The following is a 22372-nucleotide window of genomic DNA, read 5'->3' as shown; positions in this document are numbered from 1 at the left end:
TTTTTTGTAGAAGTTCATCTTTGATTTAATGTCACGCATGAACTAAGTCACAGCAGTTCATTGCAAATCATGTGCTTAGGTGAGAATTGGGCACTTGGATGCTCAGGGATGTACAGCTTGTACAGCTTTCCACGGCATCACATCCTCGTTTAAATTCCAAGTCAGTCATGAGACAAAGAGTCACTGAAACTTGTGTCTTAAGGACAAAAAAATAACAAACCTATCTCCAAGTCCTTTCTGATACATTACAATGCAGCAGGTTTAAAATACCGCTGCCAACAACCTATAAAAACACTGGTTTCACCAAGCGAACATCCTAAAAGCCGGTCCCTTAAGGTGCTAGTCCAGAAGTGACTAAAGCCAGCTGCTTGTCTTTGGCATTTATCTCTATCCTATTTAGCCTTAGGGTAAGTCATTCAGGCCAGGACTGATTAAAGCAAAGGCCAGGCTGGACCAGGATCTCTGTAGGTGGGGAGGGGGGGCAGCAGCGTGGGAGCAAGCAAGGACATAACAACTACTGGCTGATCTCTGTAATGACTGTGAGGTCCCCACCGAACAGGCGGTGGCACAACACAGATAACCAGTAGGACTGGATTGGGAAGGCGTTGTTAAGACGGACAACATACATGAAGTTACAATCTTGTGCAATCACTGAATCAGTGGCTCCAACAGGATGAGTTTATTTTTAGTGACTGCTTGGGCAAAGATTACCCCATAAGCATGCACTGTTTCCTGACTCTGCTATAAAGTAGTGTTAGTGGTATAAGAGCGTATGACCAAACGATCAGCAGGGTCACTGGCAAAGCTCCTCTGCAGAGAAGTGCCCTATCTGATGATCTGCCTCTGAACCTCTCTGCCTGGCTTGTCTGATCCTGCTATCCACTTCATGATGGCACTCTGACCCTGCATACACGCCTCCTTCGGCAGCCTGCCAGCCCCTCCGCACTTGAGTCCTTCACCTTGGCCCCCTTCCAGGAAGCCTGTTCTTCCCCTTTTGCTGGGAGGTCGCTCTGATGTCATCTTTCTGAGTTAAAGTGAGTTCAGTGGCCGTGTGCTCAGGGCAATAAAACTGAATCAGACACCTTCTTCATCACCTTCTCTGGAATTCAAGTTTTGGCACTGAGTGCCCAAAATGTCGTTCAGGTTCTCATGAACTTGCTTTTTTGTAGATGTCCAAACCACGTGAGTCACTCTTTTGAGTCACACTTTTCTAAGGATTTAAATCATTCGTCTTGCTTCTGTACAAACGGCATGAAAACCTTCTTCCCTTTTCCTTGCTTGCTCATTATTTTTCCTGTTGCTTCCACCCACTAACTAGTGGTTAACACTTCAATCTCGGCTGTTTTTCTAACCCAACTTTTTCTTTTCACCTTTGTAGGTCACGCTCTCTCTGCAAGGACATGAGTTTCTTTCTTTTCCACCTGTCTCCATGTTGCATTTGGAGAGAGCTTGGCTGAAAGAAAGGTTTAATATAAAAGAAATTGCCTTGCATTGTACTGAGAATGCTCTTGGGGCTTCGATAACGCAGCAGACCAACAGGGTGCAGTACCACACTGCATGCTGCTCCTCGCAGACACAGCACACGCATTGTCTCTTTATATGGGCAAAAAGTAATTTTCTAGTTCCAAAACATGAAATTCAGTTGGTTCTCCCCAACTTAACATCTATTTCTCAAGTACGTGTTAGCACTCTTACATAAATGAATTTGGGTTGCACATAAATAAGAAAAGACAGAGGGAAAAATGGCTTTTTTTGTAAAGCCGCTTAAAACAAACACTTTTTACCTGTTCAGTCAAAGCCCTCAAAAGTAGCAATTACCCACAGTGTGTTGCATGGCTATGGAGCCTCAACAAATAGCCATGAGTCTTCAGGTGAGATGTACGCATGCTGACTGCAAAGGGGATTTGAAGTGATCTCTTATAAAAAGCTAATATAGCATAAATGGAGTATAAAGAAAAAGAATTGCTAAGCAGGAGAGATAGAATGGTGTCTTAGTTATGCACGGCGCTTGCAGGCAGCCTGAATGCTTTTCCTCTAACACAGTACGCTAATTTCACTCATGGCTTGCCATTTCAATCTTCCAGTTTGGCTAATAGAGCTGCCTGAAAATTAGCAGAGCTGCAAGCCCATGTTTGTAATTTGCATTACAGGGTGCTGTGGAGCAGGGTCTTTGGCTGCTGTGAAATGGCACGGGTCCACTGAAAAGCAAAGAAAACCTGTCCTGTAAACCAAGGCACTGCTCCCTGTTTATGGTCACACTATAACCTCCTTGGCATGGCTGGATTCTTTAGTTTTCAGTCTGAAGGTATTTCAGTTCCCATTGACTGAAACAAACAGCCCAGCGAGCCTGTATGCAAGTTATTTAGAATCTAATTCCCATTAATTTTTTTTTTTTCATTCATCTTCCAAACTCTGAAGGCTAAAACTGCCTTGCAGGGATATGCAGAAACACCAGGAATTTGGGGGTTGTATTTTTAAGAGGAACACTTATTATTTCTGTGGCAAGCAGAGAGCCCTGCAGCAGTGAGGGCAGCAAGGCTTGCACACACCGCTGCCTCCCCGACCAGAGCTCCCGGCCGCAGCAGCCCTTGCAGGTGCTGGTCCCTGAAGGCAGCATGGTGCTGCTGCATGCCTGGGGGTGATGGTCCCGTGGGTTCCCTTGGTACTCTGCAGCGAGAGGGCTATAGAAATTCTGATAAAGCTCTGCTTTTTGCCAGGCAGATGTGATGTAGGAGGAGCTGTAGGTCCCAGCTATGTACCTGGGACTTCTCTCACAGCTGTGAGATGGTGCTTTCTGACAAAGGTTTGTATGTTTGGAGGAGGAGGAGGATATCTTTCTCCACGGTTTTGCCAGCAGCTAGTACATCTAGGTTGTGAACAGACACTGAAGTTCAGCCTTCCCCTTGTACAGATCATTTCTGTCTCTGCTCACACCCATAGGGGGACCTGGGGAGACAGCAGTGGGGTGCAACCACGCAGCTACCACCACAGCCAAAGCAAGCTGCAGGAACCAAGTCCTGAACAAACAGAATTTGGTCCTAAGTGTGTGGCTTTAGGGCTGGTTTTGGCAGAAGCTGAAATGCACCTCCTTTGTGTGAAGTCAGTCCTAGTTAAATGGCTGGTCTGAGATGAGTCTCTGCTGCTGCTTTTAAAAGACCACAATGAACCCAACCTTCCTCAGATATTGCCTTCATTTTTAGGTTATGCTAAGAAGATACCCTTAAAAACCTCTTAACAGAGAAGGAGAATAGTGATTCCTACTAGCACTCTCAGGTATTTGCAAATAACATTATCTCTGTAAAATTGTTTTGTTCCATTTCCTTCCTGACTTCTGTGTGACAACATTGGTAACAACAAGCAGAAGACAAAGGACAAGGAATTGAGAGTTCAGTTCTTCAGATATGAGATCATCCCCAAGGAGAAACTTCCTTTATTTTTGTAATCTGGCTTCCTTTTCTCCTCTAACTTATCTTCAGCAACCCGTTTGCCCAGTCGCTGTGCACTGCCTGAAGCAGAAAGAAGCCATATAGAAGAGTTACTGTTGTCTCCCTCTGTATCTCCTGGGGTCACAGACTGTTCCTACCAGTTTTTCCTACCGTGCAACATAGACTACAGTCAACAAAACTTGCTGTGGGACTAAAAAAAGGGAAACGAGCGCTTTAGAAAAAAAAAACAACCAGGCACTCCTGTGTTGGCAGTATTAGGAAGTTTGTTTATCAAATTGATTGTGGATAGTGCAGGTGCAAGTAGCAGAGATGGTGAGAAACATCAGTGAGCATCAACCAAAGAGATACCAAAGGGGAGAAGGAGTTGGGGCACCAAAATCTACATGAAAAATTACCCATGGGATGTTCTGATGCCTGAAATAGCTAAAACAAACAAAAGCCAACCCTGTTGCTCCCACCTCTCTCCCCTGCTGAGCAAACCCCCGGGATTCAGCAGAGAAACCCACCCAAAGACACAGGCAGCACTACAGTGGTTCTGGGAAGGAGAAGTGCCACAGAGAGCTCTGTCAGCACCAAGGACATTTTGATGCTGAGGAAGTACTTAACTGAGGAAGACTGTCAGAACACAAAAGTAGGATTAAAAGCCTTTTAAAAGCCTTTGTACCAAAGCGTTGTACCTTTTATCTTCAGAGCTATCAAACCAACCCTTCAAAAGATGTAGTTGTGGAGAAGCAGATTAAAATGCTACTTAAAATCCATTCTGGGTTCTGTTAATTTGTTCTCAGTTTCTGTCTTATTCAGGTGTGTCCAGGTTGTATTTTCATGCTTTTGTTCCCCAAACTGAGTGTAAAGTTACTCTTACAAAAAAAGGAGTCTGGTGGTATTTTTTTTCATTGCAAACAACATTTGGAAATGAGCAGATTATGAAACTTGTGTTAAAGCCACGGAAGTTCATGTCACCTTGTCCTTTACTGTAATGCTGAAGCATTTGTGCCTATGCTGGTGCTGAGCTCCCTTTTTGCCAGCCGGGAGGGGGGAGGCCAGCAGCTGTGAGCTGGCTCCAAGGTTTGCTGTACCCACGTGAGAGTGCTTCCTCTGTCTCCTTGGCTTTCAACCCAGCACACAAAACTGTACCCTCCAGAGAGGTGATCTGTGTCTTGCAACTCACTCATTTCTTGCTAAGTGTGGTGAATTTCAAGATGAGGTGCAGATGCTGGCAAATGTCAGTTTTACGGTGCAGTTACATTTTCTTTGTTACCTGCATTGCTTTTCAGTTCCTTGCAACCAGATACCGTCTTTTTAAAGTAGGATACAGCCAAGCATGGGCTCAGAGAGCAGCAAAGGAAACCTGCCATTGTTGTCCTTCAGGAGCAGGAGTGGTTTCTCTCCCTACACATACAGAAGAGGAAAAGGGAATGAGGTGGCTTTGGTCCCTCCATCTCTTGCCCTGTAAGCTCTTCAGCTGCATGATGTGACTCTTCCCTCTCCAAGCAGGGTGGTGTACCCTCGCCCTGCTCCATCCACAAAGTGTCTGGAGGCTCTCTGGTCCTTCCCTGGACCAGGCAGCAGCGAGCTGGGCTGCCTGCAGCTACACTGGGGCTCAGTCTAATCAGATAGGGAAGTTTTGAGATCAAAATAGACAACACAGGACATAAAGGTGAGACATAAAGAGAAACAGGTGAACTGACAGATCCCTTCCAGCATTTCCAGAGAGCAGTGAGTCAAGTCACTCTGTGTTCACAGAGGGGACTGTGGAGGAGACCAGCAGAGTGCTACATGCCAGCCCTTGCAGTTCCTGCCCCGCTGGGCTGGCAGGCGGGCTGTTCCGAGGAGGTTGAACATGCCACCAGTGGGACACGTGGGATCCCTTGTCAGGGTGTATGCAGGAGAAGACACTGCCATGGTGAGACCATCGAGAGGCCAGGAAGATGCCTGTGGCCTCAAAAGGTCGGGCTATGCTTCATGTTATTTGGCTTTCTGTGCCCTCAGGGAGGAAGGACTCCAGGTTTTGCCTGCATCTCTGGCACACCCAGGGGCAGCCCTGGCTTGCGCTGTACCCCCAGGAAGCCCTGGCAGGCACTCCGCAGCACTGCGGGCTGCCCTGCAGCACCTGATTGCTGATGACAAAGCACTCTGATCCCCCTCCCTGTTTCCAGGATTTTGCTCGAAAACTGTAAAAAAGCAAAAGGGACTTTCAGGCCAGTAACAGCAGAGTGACTGTGGGAGCAATACAAATGATTAGGGTAGGCTGAAAACTGGTGAGGTACCAAGCTGAAATAGTCCACCCCTTTCTTTTCTTCTTCCTTTTTTTTTTTTTTAAACATATTTCTCTCTGTGATCACTTATAAGAAATTCTTCCTTTTGCACTGCTTAACCTTTGACTCCAGCCCAGTAGTCCTTCAGGAAGATGCTTCCTTGACTTAAACTTGGCTCCTGTGTAAACAGTCTGCAGTGCTGACATCTCCAGCCTGAAGGTTTGTAATGCGGAATCCCTAAATTCATGAAATGCTGCTGTAATCACTAATTCTTGCCTGTGTCAAGGCATGTCACTCGCACTACATCCTGAGTAACCTGGATAAAACACAGAAGCAGTGTTTTGTTTTGAAAGCTATTTGCATTGGAAATAAAACACATGAAATTAAAATGAGCTTGTCACAGCAGAGGGATGAATTCTGCAGTATTCTGGATATCCTGCATGAATCATTTTGGGTGTCTGTGTGTTCCTCTTTTGATGACTTGGCAGAGCAGAAGGAATGAGTTGCACGTATTTAAAGCTGGTCTGAATTCTGCTCTGAGTTTCCATCAGCGTTACAGTTTGTGCAGCAAAGTTATTCAAGTGACAGTGGTTTGCACAGAGGATTATATTTTTTCTTTGATTTTAAGATTCCTCAAATGGCCTGCCCAGCACAGGGTCATATTCATGTCAGCAGAGAAATGGAGAGATTATGATCTCGGTTTATTCTATTAGCACTGCCCATGGTAATGAAATGATGCTGCAGACATGAAAACTATGATCAGTTGTTTGTGTCACCTTGTCTATGATGAGTGTTAAAATATCTCATTTTATAAAGAAATTGGACCACCTGGAAGGGCAGAACAGACAGGAACCAGATAGCTAAAGTAGATTATTAGATCATTTTTGTATTTGCTCATCACCAGAGGGGAAAATTATTTTAACCCACCTCTGCAGACACACAGCCATGTTTCAAACCAGGTATCACTGTCCTGCCTTCAGAAGTTTGTATGAACAAGCCAAGAGGAGAATCAGCCTTTCCCTCACCACAGCGTGGGAAAAAGACCGTTGGTTCAATACACCTAGAGCAGAGCTACTGCCTCTGAGTCTCTGTAGTTACGATGTGTTTATTTCAGGATTTGAGCAGTTTGGTTGTTTATGTACTTGGCCAACAAATTTCCGAAGAGATTTCTGTTGTACAGAGAAGCTATCAGCAACCTCAGTTGTGCTGCCTCGGGCAGGTTGCTACGTGCGCTGCCTCGTGTGTGCAGCCTTCAGTCTCAAGATTCAACTTCTAATTGCTTAGGCTGCTGCGGCTGTGGTCTCTGCTGTGGCCACGAAGGAGCATGTTCTCCTCCTTGTCTCCACGAAGCTCTCCTGTCCCCCAGAGGGATCCTGGACTGTGTGTAGGTCAGCTGCTCAATCTTCCACCCGTCTTGCAGTATTAATCAGAAAACCCATGATAGGCATGCGCTCTGTTAGACTCATCCGCTTCACTATTTTGAAAGAGCTGATCACAAACTTTCCAGTACTATATTCCTCTGCTGAAAAATCAGACTAGCTTGGACCCAAAGGTCTTACAGAGAAAGGTCTTATTTTGACAACATCTTAATTTTCCACAGACTGTTTTGTCTTTCTCTTGTGAAGTACCTTTCCTTTTTTTTTTAAATAGTAGTGCATCTCAGTAAGTAAACCAGTTACCACTTTTAGCTGGAATGCAAACTGGCCCATTCACGGCCCATTAATATTTTTTAAATGGGCAGCAAGCAAATTTTTCAATAACCAATTGCTAGTTTCTGTCTTCATTTTCATTTATTCAATTCCAACTTTAAGATGAAAAGATGAAAACAAAATATATCTGATTGACCGAAACAAAATTTTTTCTGAAATCTTTAATTTTCTCCTATGCAAGCAAAATAATATTTGTCATGTCATAGTTGCCACAAACTGGAATTGCCAGCTTGTGTCTAGTCCTTGTGTTGTGTTGGTGAGAAGATACATGGAAACAATACCATGCAAATTTACTACAAGCTATTATTTAAATATAATATGATAAAATCAAGATGCTTTTATTTGCCTGCTGAATCCTCAATCTGTTCTGAGTTATTATTTTGCTACAGTGACACAGCTGTCTCTGGGATTAAATGGCTCCTGAAAGGCCGACCAGTCAGGTGATGAGTTTAAATACCTAAAAGGCAGATGTGTGCTTAGCCACCCCTTGTGATTCTTTCCTTTGGTTCTCTGTGCTTTGATTCCTCTCTGAAAGTGAAGAAAGTACCAATTCCCTGTTTCACAGGGAGTTTGCGCTGCACTTGGGAGTTTCAGAGAAGTAGCACAGGCTTAATGGACTCTTCCTGGCAGCAAATATTCATGCCATCAGTACACAGCCATGGCACACTGGGAAAATCTTCTGAGACTGCTGGCTCTGTTGGGAGATCTCGGTTTTGCACCCACCACCCATCTCATGGCAGCTGCAATATCTTCCACTTCTGAAATATGTTAAGCTTCTGAAAATGTGCTACAAAATACACACTTGTCTCAAAGAAATACACTTGCTTCCTGCTATGAAAGGTGTATAGTCTTATTTAAACATCAGATGCCTGAAAACATGAGCAACTTAGCACACAGACACTGCTCCAGAGGAACTGATAGCAGATGGTGCATCTTCCACGGTACTAGCTGGGAAGCACCGGACTCCTCTTCTGCCAGAGAAAACAAAGGGAAAATTCAAGGTTAGGCTTGGCTGTGGGCAGGGCTTTGTGTGCTCTGCACGGAGATGCCCGTGACAGAGACTGGGATGGTGCTCAGCCTTTGGCAATGCAGGGGGCAAGGGCTGGCTCAGAAAGTTGCTGGTGATGGGCAGCAGCGCTGGGTGGACCTGGGCAGGCTGGCCGGCGGCACAGTGGGTGGGGACGACAGCCGGTGTGATGGTCTGATGCACTCCAGAGAGGGATTTGGCTTGGGAAAGGTTTTGATTCCCTTTTCTTTTCCGAGTGTGGATGTATAGCCTAAGACATGTCATAGCCCTCCAAATGGGCCATGTGGGTTGCAGAAAAAAGATTAATTATGTTCAATTTGAAAAATGTGCCTCCCTCTAACACTAATGCAGGCACTTACCTGCTCTGGCCTGTGATCTGAAGCGTGCACGGGCAAGGTTAGGCTGTGAAACACAGCTATACATCACCATGTTTTTTCAACAACCACGTTTCTTCATTGATCAATATTCCAGATTCAAGTTTCTGTAACTGCCTGCAGAGAATCTAGTTTAGACTTATGTATTTCAACCAGCCCAGCAAGAGTTTCAGATGTTTCTTAGGCATTATCAAGCTGACATCCTATTTTTTTGAGGGACAAAAAAAAAAAAAAAGCTTCTCCATCTTTCTAAGGAAATTAGGTTGCAATTGCTACATAGGTTTCCAAGTAATTTTCTTCCCTTGCAGAAGTAGATGATGCCCTAATAATACCTCTAGCGCTCAGAGAAACTGGGAACTGGCAAACCCACTTCTGCCAGCAATGACTGGGCTTGTAAAGGTTTGAATATGTGCATGGAGCCCAAAGCAAATGAAGTGACAGGTCAGAAATCTGGATGCTGGAGCTACAAATGGTTTTTTTGCTGATGCTCCCATGGCTCTGCTTCCCTGTGAAGCAAGAACGCAATGTTCAAAGGAAAAATATCTTTAAAAGAGGCAGAGGTAGGCAGTGGACCCAAACCTGAAAGGAAACTATCACAGAAAAGGAAAAGCTGGCGCAGAGCCTGTTTCCAACAGAAGGGTTTCACAAGCAGTCATCCACACTACCCCTTGCCTCACTTGTTTTCCTGACTTGCTTCTGGCCTTGCAGAGCCTGATTTGCAAAACAGTGGTCTGCAAAAGGCTGTGTGGTGCACCTAACTTGCATGTCTGATCGCTGGAAATGCCAGATTTTCAGGGTATTCACAGTAATCGAGCATTTAACTGAGCCCTGCTGTTGTACATGAACTTTTGAGTGCAGCCCTGGGCAGATGTCAGGGTATTTTCTCATGTCTGTGTATTAATGACTGTGTCTCCAACCACAGCAAGCTGCTCAAAGGGATTAGTATATGACTGATTTTTAAAAAGGACTTGGCGAGTTACGGTTTAACCTCTGCCTCCCTGTCCGCAGGCAGTGAGAGCAGAGGGTTATTTTTGGAATGGCCCTAGCACACCATCTTACTGTGAACAAAGAATTAAAGCGAGATTGTTTAGCTGGCACAAACATACAGTAGACTTTGCCTTGTCCCCTCACTAACATGGAAATGTCTTTAACTCCTGAGTTATAATATGTACGATCTTTGTAATATGCAGGTACCATGCAGAAGTTGGCACAGCTTGAGGGATGTCTGCAAGGCATAGCGCCATACCCTATAGCTCTTATGTGGTGTTTCTCTACAGAATTGCCTCATGCCAGAGACATGTACCCTCATTAGTTTCGAGTTGGAAATGTTTCCAAATTAATCTCAAAGCAGATCCGGGGCGAGTCAGAGAAAATGCTTGTCTAAGAAGCCTACAAATACAGCCATGTTTTCACAGCTCACCTAGCAGAATAGCACAATTATTGGAAAGCAGCAAAGACTTTCCCTGCACAGATAATGGGAGTTATATATAAGACCTTCTGTGTTTCACTGAAGTCAAAATTGTGGAGAGATAGTACGAAATAATGCCTCATTCCCGCTGGGTAACTATGGGTTTGCATGCAAATTCCTTTGCTCCTGTTGAGCAATACCTCTATTTGGAAAAGGAAGATACTATTCAGCATCCAGTTCGTAGCAACAGCAAAGCTGTCCTGTATGAATGCAAATGAATGTCTGTTGGAAATAGAAAAAGGTTTTCAGTATAATATCCTAAAGACAATTGCTGCAAAAATCGCATCCAGGTGCCGCTGATCCTGTAAGGTTTGCCTGGGACTCTTGCATGATAGTGCACAGTACCTTTCCCCCTTGCCCAAAGTGGGACCATATACCTATGGTATATATTGCTTTACTACCGCTATATTTGAGTATTTTAGCATGTTTCAATCAAGGATCCCAAAAAATGCAGTGTAGTTCTTAAAAATGCCTTTCCTTATCACAACTAGCACAGCCCAGGTTCACCCAAGCGTGAGTGCTGGAAACTGTGAGGAAAGTGGTGCTAGCTCCCTGTTCGATTAACAGCAAGTGCCTAAATGACTTCCAGGTAATTCTGGAGAACAACTGTCCTTACAAGGGCATAGGTTTGCACTAGAATTTTTACCAATTTTAAGACTTCAGTATGTCATGGTTAGACCTTTACACTGCAATTACACTATCCTTTGAGTCCCTACTCTGAGTGAATCCAACAACTTCTGTAAACATAAAAGTGTAGAACTGGGCTATCCTAGAAAAAGTGAGGGTAAGACATTAATGAAATACTTCAGGGAGAGAAAGATGCTGTTTCAGAGAATATTAAGAAAGTATCATATGCCAGCTGGAAAACTGTATAGAATCCTGCAGTGACGTAGCTGAGCCTAATTAAAAATTGATGATAACTCCCCATGGAGGATGAGAGAATGGACCTACCCAGCGCTTGAAAGAAGGAGCTGGGAGCTAATATTATCATTCATTTTTTATATTATGGCAGAACCTAAGTCAATGCAGAAAAGGTACTCGTGATATTTTGGCACTCTGCAAATACATATGGATGTATTCCTGATGCTTAGAGACCAGGACCTAAATAGCATTAAGATGCGACAGGGGAGAAGGACAGGGAAGCAGTAGCAAGAATGTAATAATGTTGTTTGTATTGGCTAATGTAGCATCAAGACTTCCAAGTATTTTTAATGACAGCCTGCTGAATCATTAAACAGTCATCCTACCTAGTCCAAGAAAATAACCCCTAAACCAAGGATTTAGGATGCAAATGCAGATTTTCTATCTAGTTTTTAACACCTGCATCTGACTTACATCTTTCTGTACCCGAAACAGGGAATCTGGGCAATCACTGCTCATACACACAGGGCCCTTTTGGGCTCTGGTTTCCAGGGATCCTCTCTCTTCCTTAAGGACATGGCACCTACAACAGAACTCTTCAGCCTACAGGGGTGGTTATCAGTGTGGGATGAAGAACATTGACATGGAGTCATGGGACGCTTGCAAAAGAAAAAAATATTGAGAAGTTAATATGCAGAAACAAATAGAAATAAATAATTTTTAATGTAGTCTTTCCCCAGTACTTCTTTCTTCATAAACAAACAGTCCTATAAATAAATTCAGATTTTTCACCTTCAAGTGTAGAAAAGAAGGCTATCATTAATCTTCTTTTCCAACACTTGAGATACAGTCAGTGGGCTCTCTAGAGAACTTATTACTTTCTCTTTATGCTTGTTGGTTAATTTATCCCTTAATATAAAATACTTGCCAAGTTGTACATATGGAAAACCTGATTATGATAGGATAAGCCTCTTTGAATTAAAAGAGACAGCTGAACACCATTTATACCAAAAGACTCTTTAGAAAGATATCAATAGATTAGACCGATAAATAGATTTAGTATTTTTGAAACTCTCAAAATTTGCTCTGTAAGAAAACAAGTTTGCCAAATTGCCTCAGTGCAGGAAGGAAAGTCATATTGATAAATTAAAACACTACACTGGACCAGGAACTCCATTTCAGCATTTCTCTGTAAATTGGCTTGCAAAGACAACAGTGTTACTCTATAACATTGTGTTAGACTGCTTTTGGCCTTCTACTGGCAGTTTTATCTAATGCAACTGCATTTATGCCTTCTTATTTTCTCCCACTCCTTTCACTATGAAACCCCAAGTGTTAATACAGAAGCTGTGGGTGGCAAGCTTCTGAAACTGGAATAAACTGCCATGCTAACAAAAAGGCACAATTATCATAAGAAATTTTCAATTCCCTTATCTTAAGAGACCCTGTCAGTGTTAGGCAGAACAGCAAATGCAGCTGTTCAGCCCTGTATGCACTTCTTAGATTGCATGACCTGCATTAAATTGTATTATGCTCAAGTAAGTTGGAGAGAGACTGTCTGACATGTCCTCACAAAAATGAGATGAGTGATCCTTGAGGCTGCTGAAAGAAAAGAACTACCAGCAGATAATAACACATGTGCTTGACTTACTAATCTGAGTAAAAAATAAAAATATTTGTTAAAAGCACTCTTTTGTGCTTTAATTACAAAATGTAAAAATACTTGACACTAAAAGCAGCTTGGCTGATGGCACAAGCTCGAAATGTCTCCCCCCCCAAAAGCCTGCACTTGTGATGAACACCTACATCATCTCTCTGCACTTGGTGCCTGAAGAAACCACCGGGGTAGGGCACAGCTCAGATTCCACATCTTACCTTCCAAATGAAAACCAGCAAATGTTCATAGTGATTAAGGTTCTGAAATTAATCTCCTAGAGGCCAGAAGATGCCTCCAGACCAACTGTCAGATGGTACAAACTTTCAGCTCCTGAATTCAATTGAACTCCCTGTGAGCAAAAGATACAATCAATAATGGCAGAAGATAATGAATAAAAGATCATCAGGTGTTTCAGTGATTCAAAATCACTTGAGCTCTTCTTTAATATTACTGGACTGAACTGCTTGAGGAATGGTCTGAGTCCAGTGACACATATTGGCAATCTCTATGAATGTTTACTTCATTAAAAAACAAAAAGGCCATGCAGCAGGAATGATAAGATGAAGCACAGGGGCTTTGAGCCCCACAGCCCTTTCTGTCCTTTCAGGTCAGCCTACCTCTTGTACTCTATACATAACTTTTACGTGACAGAACATATCTTTTCATAAAGCCTGCCAACTTCCTCTAACCAGAAAGTGGGACACACTTAGTCCCTTCCTTTCTTCTGGAAGTCTTAAATCTGTGGTTTCCAACCAGGTGCTCCAGGGGCAGCTTCCAAAGTGACCAAGAAAAGCAAATTCGTATCCTGCATGTGTGACTCTCTATGTGCCACAAGCTCCTGAGGGGTCTATGCCTCCTGAAAAAATAGGCTTGAATATTCCTGCTCTGTGCTATTCCTGTGTAATCCCAGGAAGGTGCCACACTTCAGTCTTTCCACTTCAACAATGGAGGTTTTGCCTGTTATCTCAGGTATAGCTTTTTTTTCTCCCCAAAGGACACAAACTCATTTTTATTCTAAAGATTAGTGAAAGTGAATTTGTGAACCTAAATTATGCAACGTTTTGAGAACGCTTGCAGCTATTCGTAGTTTGTCCACTGACTCCAGCATATTAAGTGGCTAATTTCAGAAGCCTTGCACACTAAGCAATGTTCGCTGTCAAAACATCACATCTGATTTTTCCGTAGGAAGTTTGTAGCACGCTATGTGGAAGCAGCAGTTGTTTCTACATTTTTTCCAAATTGTTAAATGACAGTAATGGATGCAGAGCCTAAAGCGGTCAACTTTCTAAAGGTAAAGTAGTTCGCAATCTGTCACCAGTGACAAAACCAATTTCAAACAGGAACAGAAACACTGTGTAGGAAAGGACAGGAGAGACCTCTGCAGTCTGTTAATCAAATAATGGCAAACTTGTGGCAGTTGTTACGGCACGTGTGCTTTTTACTTCTGTAGCAATTACCTGCAAGACTTGAGGAAGTTAAACAGCACTGACACGAGAGAGCTGCCTCGAGCCCCAGATTGTGGCTCATTATCACACCGGAGCAGCGTAGTGCCATAACCGAGCTAGTGCTAAAGCAAGTCAGCTCTGGTCATTGCTTGGTGCTGCAGCTTCTCCACGCTGATGTACCCTTCTTCTGCTCAGGACCTGGCTGTGTGCATGCGTAGGAACTGCTGGTGCCTTTAGGAGCAGCTCAGACACTGTGTATCAACTCTTATGTACCTGCCCTTGCCATAAAATACAGAGCCCTGAGTTGGTACTTGTGTTCCTTCTCTAGTCCAGGGGGACAAGCATCCTAAAATGAAGCACAGACCAGTCAGCATCGGAATCCGGGAGCCAGCAGAAAAGGACGAGGAAGTTTGTGTCCAAAAGCCCTTTGGTTGCTAGCATGTAATTGCCTGAATGAAGGCTGCAGAAATTTCTTCTAGGTAAGATATTCAGCCCACAGCCTCTCCTGGAGGTTGTTTTCATCTAGTTTTTAATTACTGAAAGGTGTTCCCTGCTTTCTTTCATGCTGTGGGTGGAATTGCCATGTAAGAGCCTAGTTAGTACAGCTGCGCACGAGTGGGGATCTGGTCCTGTCTCTTCCTCCGCTTGAAACGGTTTCAAGTATCTTCTGCACAGGCAGACTCAGATACTTCAGAACAAGCACAGGTCTACAGCTCCGTGCTGAGGGTGGTCAGCCCGGAGGGGCAATCCCTGCTTTGGAGAACAGTGTAAAATCCACAGACAAGCAGTGACTGGGGGGGGCAGGGGGAAGTCAGTCATGGGCATTGGGACCAATATACTTAACTCAGTTTTGGAGCACCCAAGTCCTTACTTGGATTTAGCCAAGAAATACAGAGATTTCATTGAAAATTAATCTGTGCACATGTAGGAACTTCAGGCTATGGGCAAAGGAAATTCAGTAAGTAGTGCTCTCGTTGTGTTTTTAGCTGGCATATTAGCTATTGCCCTCACGGGGAGGAGGGATTAAGGAAACTGGGGCCTGACAGTGAAGCATCTATCTGCCTGCAACCCCCTAAGTGTCCTGCTAAACCAGGGAAAAAATTCCTTGCTCTGCCACGAAGAGGAGAAAGGTGAATATAAACAATATGCTCTTGGAAGGAGTCATCAGGAGGGGTTCTCGCTCTTCTGGCTCTCCTTAGACGATGGGGAGGCCATAATCTTCCAACGCTATTGGAGAAGGAGAATTTCACCAAGGGCAAGTTGCCATGAGATTAAAGGGCAGTTGGCTGCAGGACAGCTGGAGGATGGGAGAAGTGGTGTCACCCAGATGCTGGAGAAGGGAGGGGAGAACATGAAGAGGCGTCTTTTCCTTCCTCACTGTCTTTGCAAGCACTTACGAGGCTCTGTCATAAAAACAAGTGCAGTTACTGGTTGCAGCAGTCAGCAACAGAGTGAATTCCTCTGGTGACTGAATCTGTAAGCTGCCTGCTCCTGGCAACTCCCACTGAAATCAGGAGGAACCAAGTATGCTCAAAACCTTACAGGAGGTTTGAGACATCAGGATTCATCGCAGGGTAGAAGGGGAAGGAAAACCTCTAGGAAGGGGTCATTAGGGCATTGTAGTTCTACATCTGTTCTTCTGTCTGTTCCTCAGTATTCAAGTGTAAACAGGTTACACCTACTTTGTCAATACACCTTCTAATACTTTCTGTGCGCTAAGTATTCTCAATGTCATTCCTGAAAAATTAAGCTTAATTTCAGAAAATAATTTAAAAAAATAAGTCATTTCAGATTTTTGCAAGATTTCTGATTATTTGGGGTGGGGCAAGGGTAGGAGAAATGCATTTAGTGGCATGCCTTTGACATTTTTGGAAATCCTGCATCTTAAGATGTACCACCATTACATGGTTACTGCCTTTTCTCTAATTTCGGCTTACAGACTCTAAGCTTCCTATTTTCCACGTAAAGTGAGATAAAAATATTGTAAATTAAAAATCATTAATAAAACAAATTAATAGAATGAAAGGAGCTAAAGCTAAAGGGTATTTTAAGTCAATGACTGAAAATGAGATTTACCGGAATACTTTTTAAACAGATGGCTGCCTTATCACCATGTGTCTAAGCTAAGACCATTTCAATTGCTATCTAAATTTGGAGGGGCAAGGAGTTAAACATGCTATGAAATAGAAGAGCAAGCAGTGACCTCTCTAAACACCTGGAGGAAAGGATCAAAACTTTTGGATGGATATAGCCTTCTCACAGGCAGACTTAAAAACTCTGTAACTAAAGGGAAGAAATACTGTTTCTTTGAAATTAGACAAAAATCCAGATTCCCTTTACTATTTTGTACCCACCAGAACTTTAATTCACAGCCTGCACAACAGATGACACCAGTCATCTGTTTATATTATGCGCAAATATTGTTATGTCCAAGAAATTAGTACATAGTTTACCATTATTTAAGAGCCCTTTTGCATGATCCCATAACTACTGATTTTTCCATAGATCATCCCATGTACCTGCAGAAAACGTGTTCTTGCCTTTTACTTCATGACCAGAGCCCACCAACAATATTTAACAGGACTTTCTACCTTCCCCTGCCTCTGCAAAGCCCTAAGCCTGCATGGGAGACACCCTGCATGTGCTCTAAGCTCTGTTAAACCCTTAGCTACTTGAAATAATATTTAGTCTAGCTTCCAGATGATACACTGATACCTCACTCAGATATGTGGCTTCATCTGCAACTGCCACTTCCACTTAGGTCACAGTTGGATGTTTTCGTTTTCTCAGCTGATTTTGGCCAATGTTGCCCTGATATTTTGAGATTCATATTTTTATTCTAATAGAAAATGTTTGTTAGTAGTCTTGTCATCTTTCTTAATTTTTTTCCTTCCAGCCATTGCTGTCACTCTGGAAGTCAGTGTACATACCCACTCGATGTTCCAAGAGAGTCCACCGACCCTCCTGTGATTTCTGCATAGCTTATTATCCAATTTTCTAGCACTTTGGTCATCAGTTTTATAGACTCACTTCTCTTGGTCCCAAATCCCTTGATTTCTTTTCAGGTCAGCTTTCGGCTGCTGCTAGAGTCTTACTGGACTTTGTCATCCCGTGGGAGAAGAACCAGAGTCTGAGCTTATGCTATGGCTGACTCCTCTGAGCCTGCGAGGTAGACCTGACCGAGGAGTGGGAGGTGACTGGGTACACCATGAGGGATGGTGGCAGGGGCAGAGATGAGGAATAAACCAGTGGGAACAAGACAGGCCAGAGTCTTTGACTGTACTATTATTAATCAGTGCAAAACCCCAAAGAAATTTAGTGGAGAAACACTGTCAAACACATTAAGGAATTGTTTTTTTTGGATGGAAACAAAACTAAATAGCAGAAAATCCTTGCTCGGCAGGATGCTGACATTCATTTTAGAAGTGGATTGGAATTCTCTCTAACTGGTTTCAAACCAGTCATTCAGGGCAATTAGATAATTTTCCCAGTGGCACCAGAATCTGGTAGGAAGCAGCAGGAAATCCATCTCCTTGATCTTTAAAGGTCACTGGGGATGGTCCAACATCAATGGGGAGATGGTCCATGCTGTTCTATTGCAGCACAGATCCCAGCATCCTGCTGAGAGCTGGAGGTGCTGCTTTCACCTGCCTCCCTAGTGTGCTTAAAGGATGAGGGGTCACTGAGAGCACTGCGGGACTGCTGCAGGTGTAAGCAGTCATCTGGTGAAAACCTCCAAAAGATTTTTTCCAGCCCCAATGCGACAGCGGTCATACAGAGGATATCAGGGGTTCTTTTATTAAAGATTCTTTAATGGATCCCCATTGCTTTCTGTCCAAAAAAAAGAGAAGTAAAATAAGGGTCTGGCATTAACATTTTTTGGTCATACTTTATGTCTACAGAAACAGTATCAGCCTTACTAAATGATCTGTCCTTTCACAGATCGTTTACCTGAAATGTAGCCTGTTTGGCTGAGTGGCTCAATGCAAGTTAGAAAACTCAGGCTTCTGGTTAAGATGAGAATGTGAACAAAGGTCTCATTGCAGTACCTTTGAGAAGAGATTTTCATCCAAGTATCAGCTACAGTAGAGAAAAAAAGTCCTCTCTTAATCAAAAACTTTCCTATGCTGAAGCAAAGGCAAGGTACCTACAATAAGAGAAGCTTAACAGAATCCTGAGAAATCTTACCTACCTCATACGTATGTACTTTATGAGGAAAATATTAAACCTGCACATGAAAAGTTCTTAGTGAGCTAGGATTTTACATGGAGACTGTTTACAAAGCAAACGAACAATTAAATTCATTAAAGGATGAATAATATTTTTTTTTTTTTTTTTTTTTAATCTCAGCAAACTCACGGGTTTGTAACAGGAACATCTTCTCTAAGCAGTGTGAACCATGGCTACCCCACATTATGCAGCGATTTTTTTCTTACAGAAAATTAGTCTTCCTTAGTATGCAATGGAACACTTGGAAGATCTGTAATGTGACTGAAGGCACGGGATCTCTTACATAATATTAATTCTCTAGTTAAAAACCTCGAGGGCAAATCAGACATATTCTGAAAATCTGTTTCAGAAGTTAACCCTTAGTTTTAAAAGATGTCATTTTCAAAATGTTTAACTTCTGTTTCCTTACGGGAATGTATGCCAAAAATTAAGTTCCTTCTTCTTGAATGAATAACCATTTTGACTGTGATCTAGTCACCTTTTAAACTAAATATTTTAAATGTGAAAATTTGACTAATGCAGATAAGCTGCATGCATATATGGGAATCCTATCTTATATGTGCCTTTTTTCCCTCATAGTTACTACCATATAATCACAACCTTGCTGTTTAGGAAACTGAGACACAGGGAAGTAACAATATTTGTCAAAGGATGTATGGTAAGCCATTGACTGTAAAAATACAGGAGGCCAGCATTGTCACACATTCATGATCCTTCTTCACAAATGCTAACTTCCATCCTTGCTTATTTGCTCTTTACTTCATCTAGATTCAAACAAAAATATCAGGCAGTTTATTAAAATAGGTCAAATATTTGTGAAGATTCACAGCAATATTTCTGTAAATGGTGTGAAGACAGGTACACATTAGAAAGTAACAAACCGACCACAATACAGTGGAAGTTTAAAGCAAAAATCACCTAAATGTTAAAGCAGCGCTCAGTCCTGCAAAGCTGTGGCAAGCAGCTTACAAAGACAGACTCTAATGAGCAATCAGCAATTCCTGCATTATTTATTTTTATATTGTTCTGGTATTTCCAGAGAACACAGAAATAAAAAATAAGTCTAACACTCAGTGAAGCTGTGGCTGGAGGTGATGCTAAAAGACTGCCTGTAATTATTCTGAGGGATTTCATGACATCCTCCTGTGATGTGATGTGATGCGATGCAAAAATGCACTGCATGACCCACTCAGAGTTTGAAATTTTGAAGCATTTGTTTATGCTAAAGAATCACATTTGCAGCTTACCACTGCTCAGGTGCTTAGCAGTAATACTAGAGAGCTGCCACTGACACTTCCCGGGCTCCTCATAGTGCTAACGGGAAGAGCAGGGGTTTCTGGAACACCTCTTATCTGAGTAATGGTACCAGCTGGTACACCCGCGAAAGAAACACCGCAGGAGTGGTACGAGTCTGACTGCGCGTGGGCACGCTGGAGCAGTAAGTGCAGATAAAGAGGAATACGCTTTTCCTTCCTGTGATGTGCTAAGGCTCCTTGTACTCCTTGTCCTTTCTTTGCAATATAGTCAGATACATGATTTGTGAAAACAACCACCAGCCTGTAGATTTTAAAATAATAATTAGCAATGACTAATACCTGGCTTAGGTTCCACACTTAGCAGCAGCCCCTCTAGTTTGAACTCACACGTAAGTCCTTGTGGTGTTTTGGTTTCCTGGTTTATGCTGGTTCTGAAAGGTATGAGCTACCAGAGGAAGGGACACATTTCGCTGGGGTCTTTTCAGTCCTAGTTTCGTGCAGAGCTACAAACTTTCCTTTGCAAAGGCGCCCCGAGGGGATACATGCCATTTTAAGTGCTATCTAATGCCTTCCTCTGTGATGAGTTGGTACAAAGACTGTTATAATTTATGTCAAGAGCCAGGTTAAATTCATCACTGTGAACCACATCTCTTTTCTTTTTGGATATCGTTACAATGTCATTACTTTGCATTGTAATAGTGCCTGCTGGTCTCAGCCTAGTTAAGCCATGCATGCTAAATGCTTGAAATAAAATTTTAAAAAAGAAAAAAGATAGTTCTTGACCCAAAATGCTTGTAAGTAAAAAAAAAATCTTGAGATATGATCGAAAAACCTGGTATGTGGTTAGAAAGGTAAGTGTGGGATAGTCAAGCTTTAGCCATATTCCTCAATGTGGTCTATGGACTTCTATTACCAGCTTTTTCACCCATATTCAGTTGCAGGAGGGTCTTTCCAGACAAAAATACAGACACAATAATAGTTCAGGGGCAGGAAGAACAAAGACATCACAACCTATCTGCAGAACTTGTCCAGCTTCTTGACTACTCCTGTTTAACATGCATCTACTCAACAGCAGAGTATAATTGAGATTCCTTGAATCAGGAAAGCACACATATATAACGTATGTTTTGTGCGGTATTTTTGCTACATTTTAGTGATTTCTGTATTTAGGTCCATGATTATAATTTAACCTGTGACCACATGTGCCAAAAGGTAACCAATTGTCCTCCTGTCCCCAAAGCTGTTGTGAGAATATAGAGGCAGAGGCTAAATGACTGGTTTTAGGTATTTCCAATGTAGCAACCAAAGCTAGTTGTCCATTCCAGAAGGCAAATAATCTGATCCATGTAGATATCTACCTTCAGATTAAATGAATTCCATAATAGTAGGGTAGAATTCAATTCTAAATTAATATAACTAAATTTAGGAGTCCAGATGTAGGTGAACAGATGTGACCCAGGTGCCTGAGTTTCCATTATAGTTATTGCAGCCTAAAGGAGATATTTAGCTACTGGCCAAAGGTGCTGGATTTAGCTGCTTTGACTTAGATACGCCTCAATGCCATCTGAGATGCTCCATGGTATTAGAAATGCTCATACTTAGTTGACAGAACTGACACAAGACCTCTGACAGATCAGCATCCTTCAGGAGCAGCAGCTGGAGACCACAATATTTTCAAGCATCTCAGATGATACCAGATGTCTCTGGGCAAGGAACTGAATAAAGTTTTAGGTGTTTACTTTAGGGTGAGCTGACTGACTCTAGGATTATTGATTATAATAGAAGCTTAGACATTAGGCTCGTATGTAATCTACACACAGGCAGCTTCTCAGTCTCAGGATGGCAAACCAGATGGAGAGAACTGTGTTCCAAGGAACATTTGTGGAAGAAAAATGCTTTTATTTCTATCTAAATTTATGCAACGACGACTGATGTATTTTTAGTTGTAAATATTCTAAATTGCCCCGCTCTTCCTATGGAGAGAGTGAATTTATCAGGGATGTAAAATACCAAATGTGAGTTCAACTAAGGGGTTACATGGTAATTTCTAGAATAGTTACCTTATCTGTATCTTCATGAGCAAGAGCCTGGGAAAAGCTCTGAAATCAAATTCAAGAAGCAACCGAAATTTTCACTGGTGGAAGAAGTAAAATTAAATGTGACTTAGCAGCAGAAAATTTCCAATACAAAAAGACCCCAAACACTGGGGAGAACAGCACATTCAGTGCTCATGGGGAGAATGAATTAATTTTACATGAACCACTCTTGCCTGTAGTATTTCTTCAGCAGCTGATTCTAATGACTATTACATGCAAGCAGTAATTCATGCCGGGGTTGCAAATGACCTGTTCCATGTGACAATTGTTATTTAACCAAGTTTGATGTACCTGGCAGAGATAGATGAGGGCACAACTTGACCATAGACACTTTACTCATTCTATTGTAACTAAGGCCCAGAAAGCATTATGACTTAACAAAAACTCCTGGGGAAAACACAGTATTTTTCATGTTGCCTCTGTGAAATACAGCTTTTCTCCAGGGACCTTTGATTCTCTTGTGCCTTTGTATATGTATAAGTAAAACGCAAATAATGCATTTAATACAGCACCAAGTCATAAGCAAAGCTGTGAAACTGCTGCTGCTC

The 22372-nt window shown here is 42.5% G+C and overlaps 1 protein-coding gene across 1 annotated transcript in view; it reads right to left on the bottom strand.

Annotated features, from left to right (window-relative positions):
• Positions 1-7471: 7471 nt before the first annotated feature.
• The window catches only part of ZNF277 (zinc finger protein 277), an 82585-nt gene continuing 67684 nt past the window's right edge, over positions 7472-22372 (bottom strand). The window contains exon 14 of the mRNA XM_075081066.1: positions 7472-8381. The gene's annotated coding sequence lies outside the window, so the exon portion shown is untranslated. The remainder of the gene's footprint in view (positions 8382-22372) is intronic.

This window comes from Phalacrocorax aristotelis, chromosome 1, assembly GCF_949628215.1.
Source record: "Phalacrocorax aristotelis chromosome 1, bGulAri2.1, whole genome shotgun sequence".
Lineage (NCBI taxonomy): Eukaryota > Metazoa > Chordata > Aves > Suliformes > Phalacrocoracidae > Phalacrocorax > Phalacrocorax aristotelis.
Note: the sequence above shows the minus strand (reverse complement) of the source record. Positions and strands in the feature narration are given on the sequence as shown.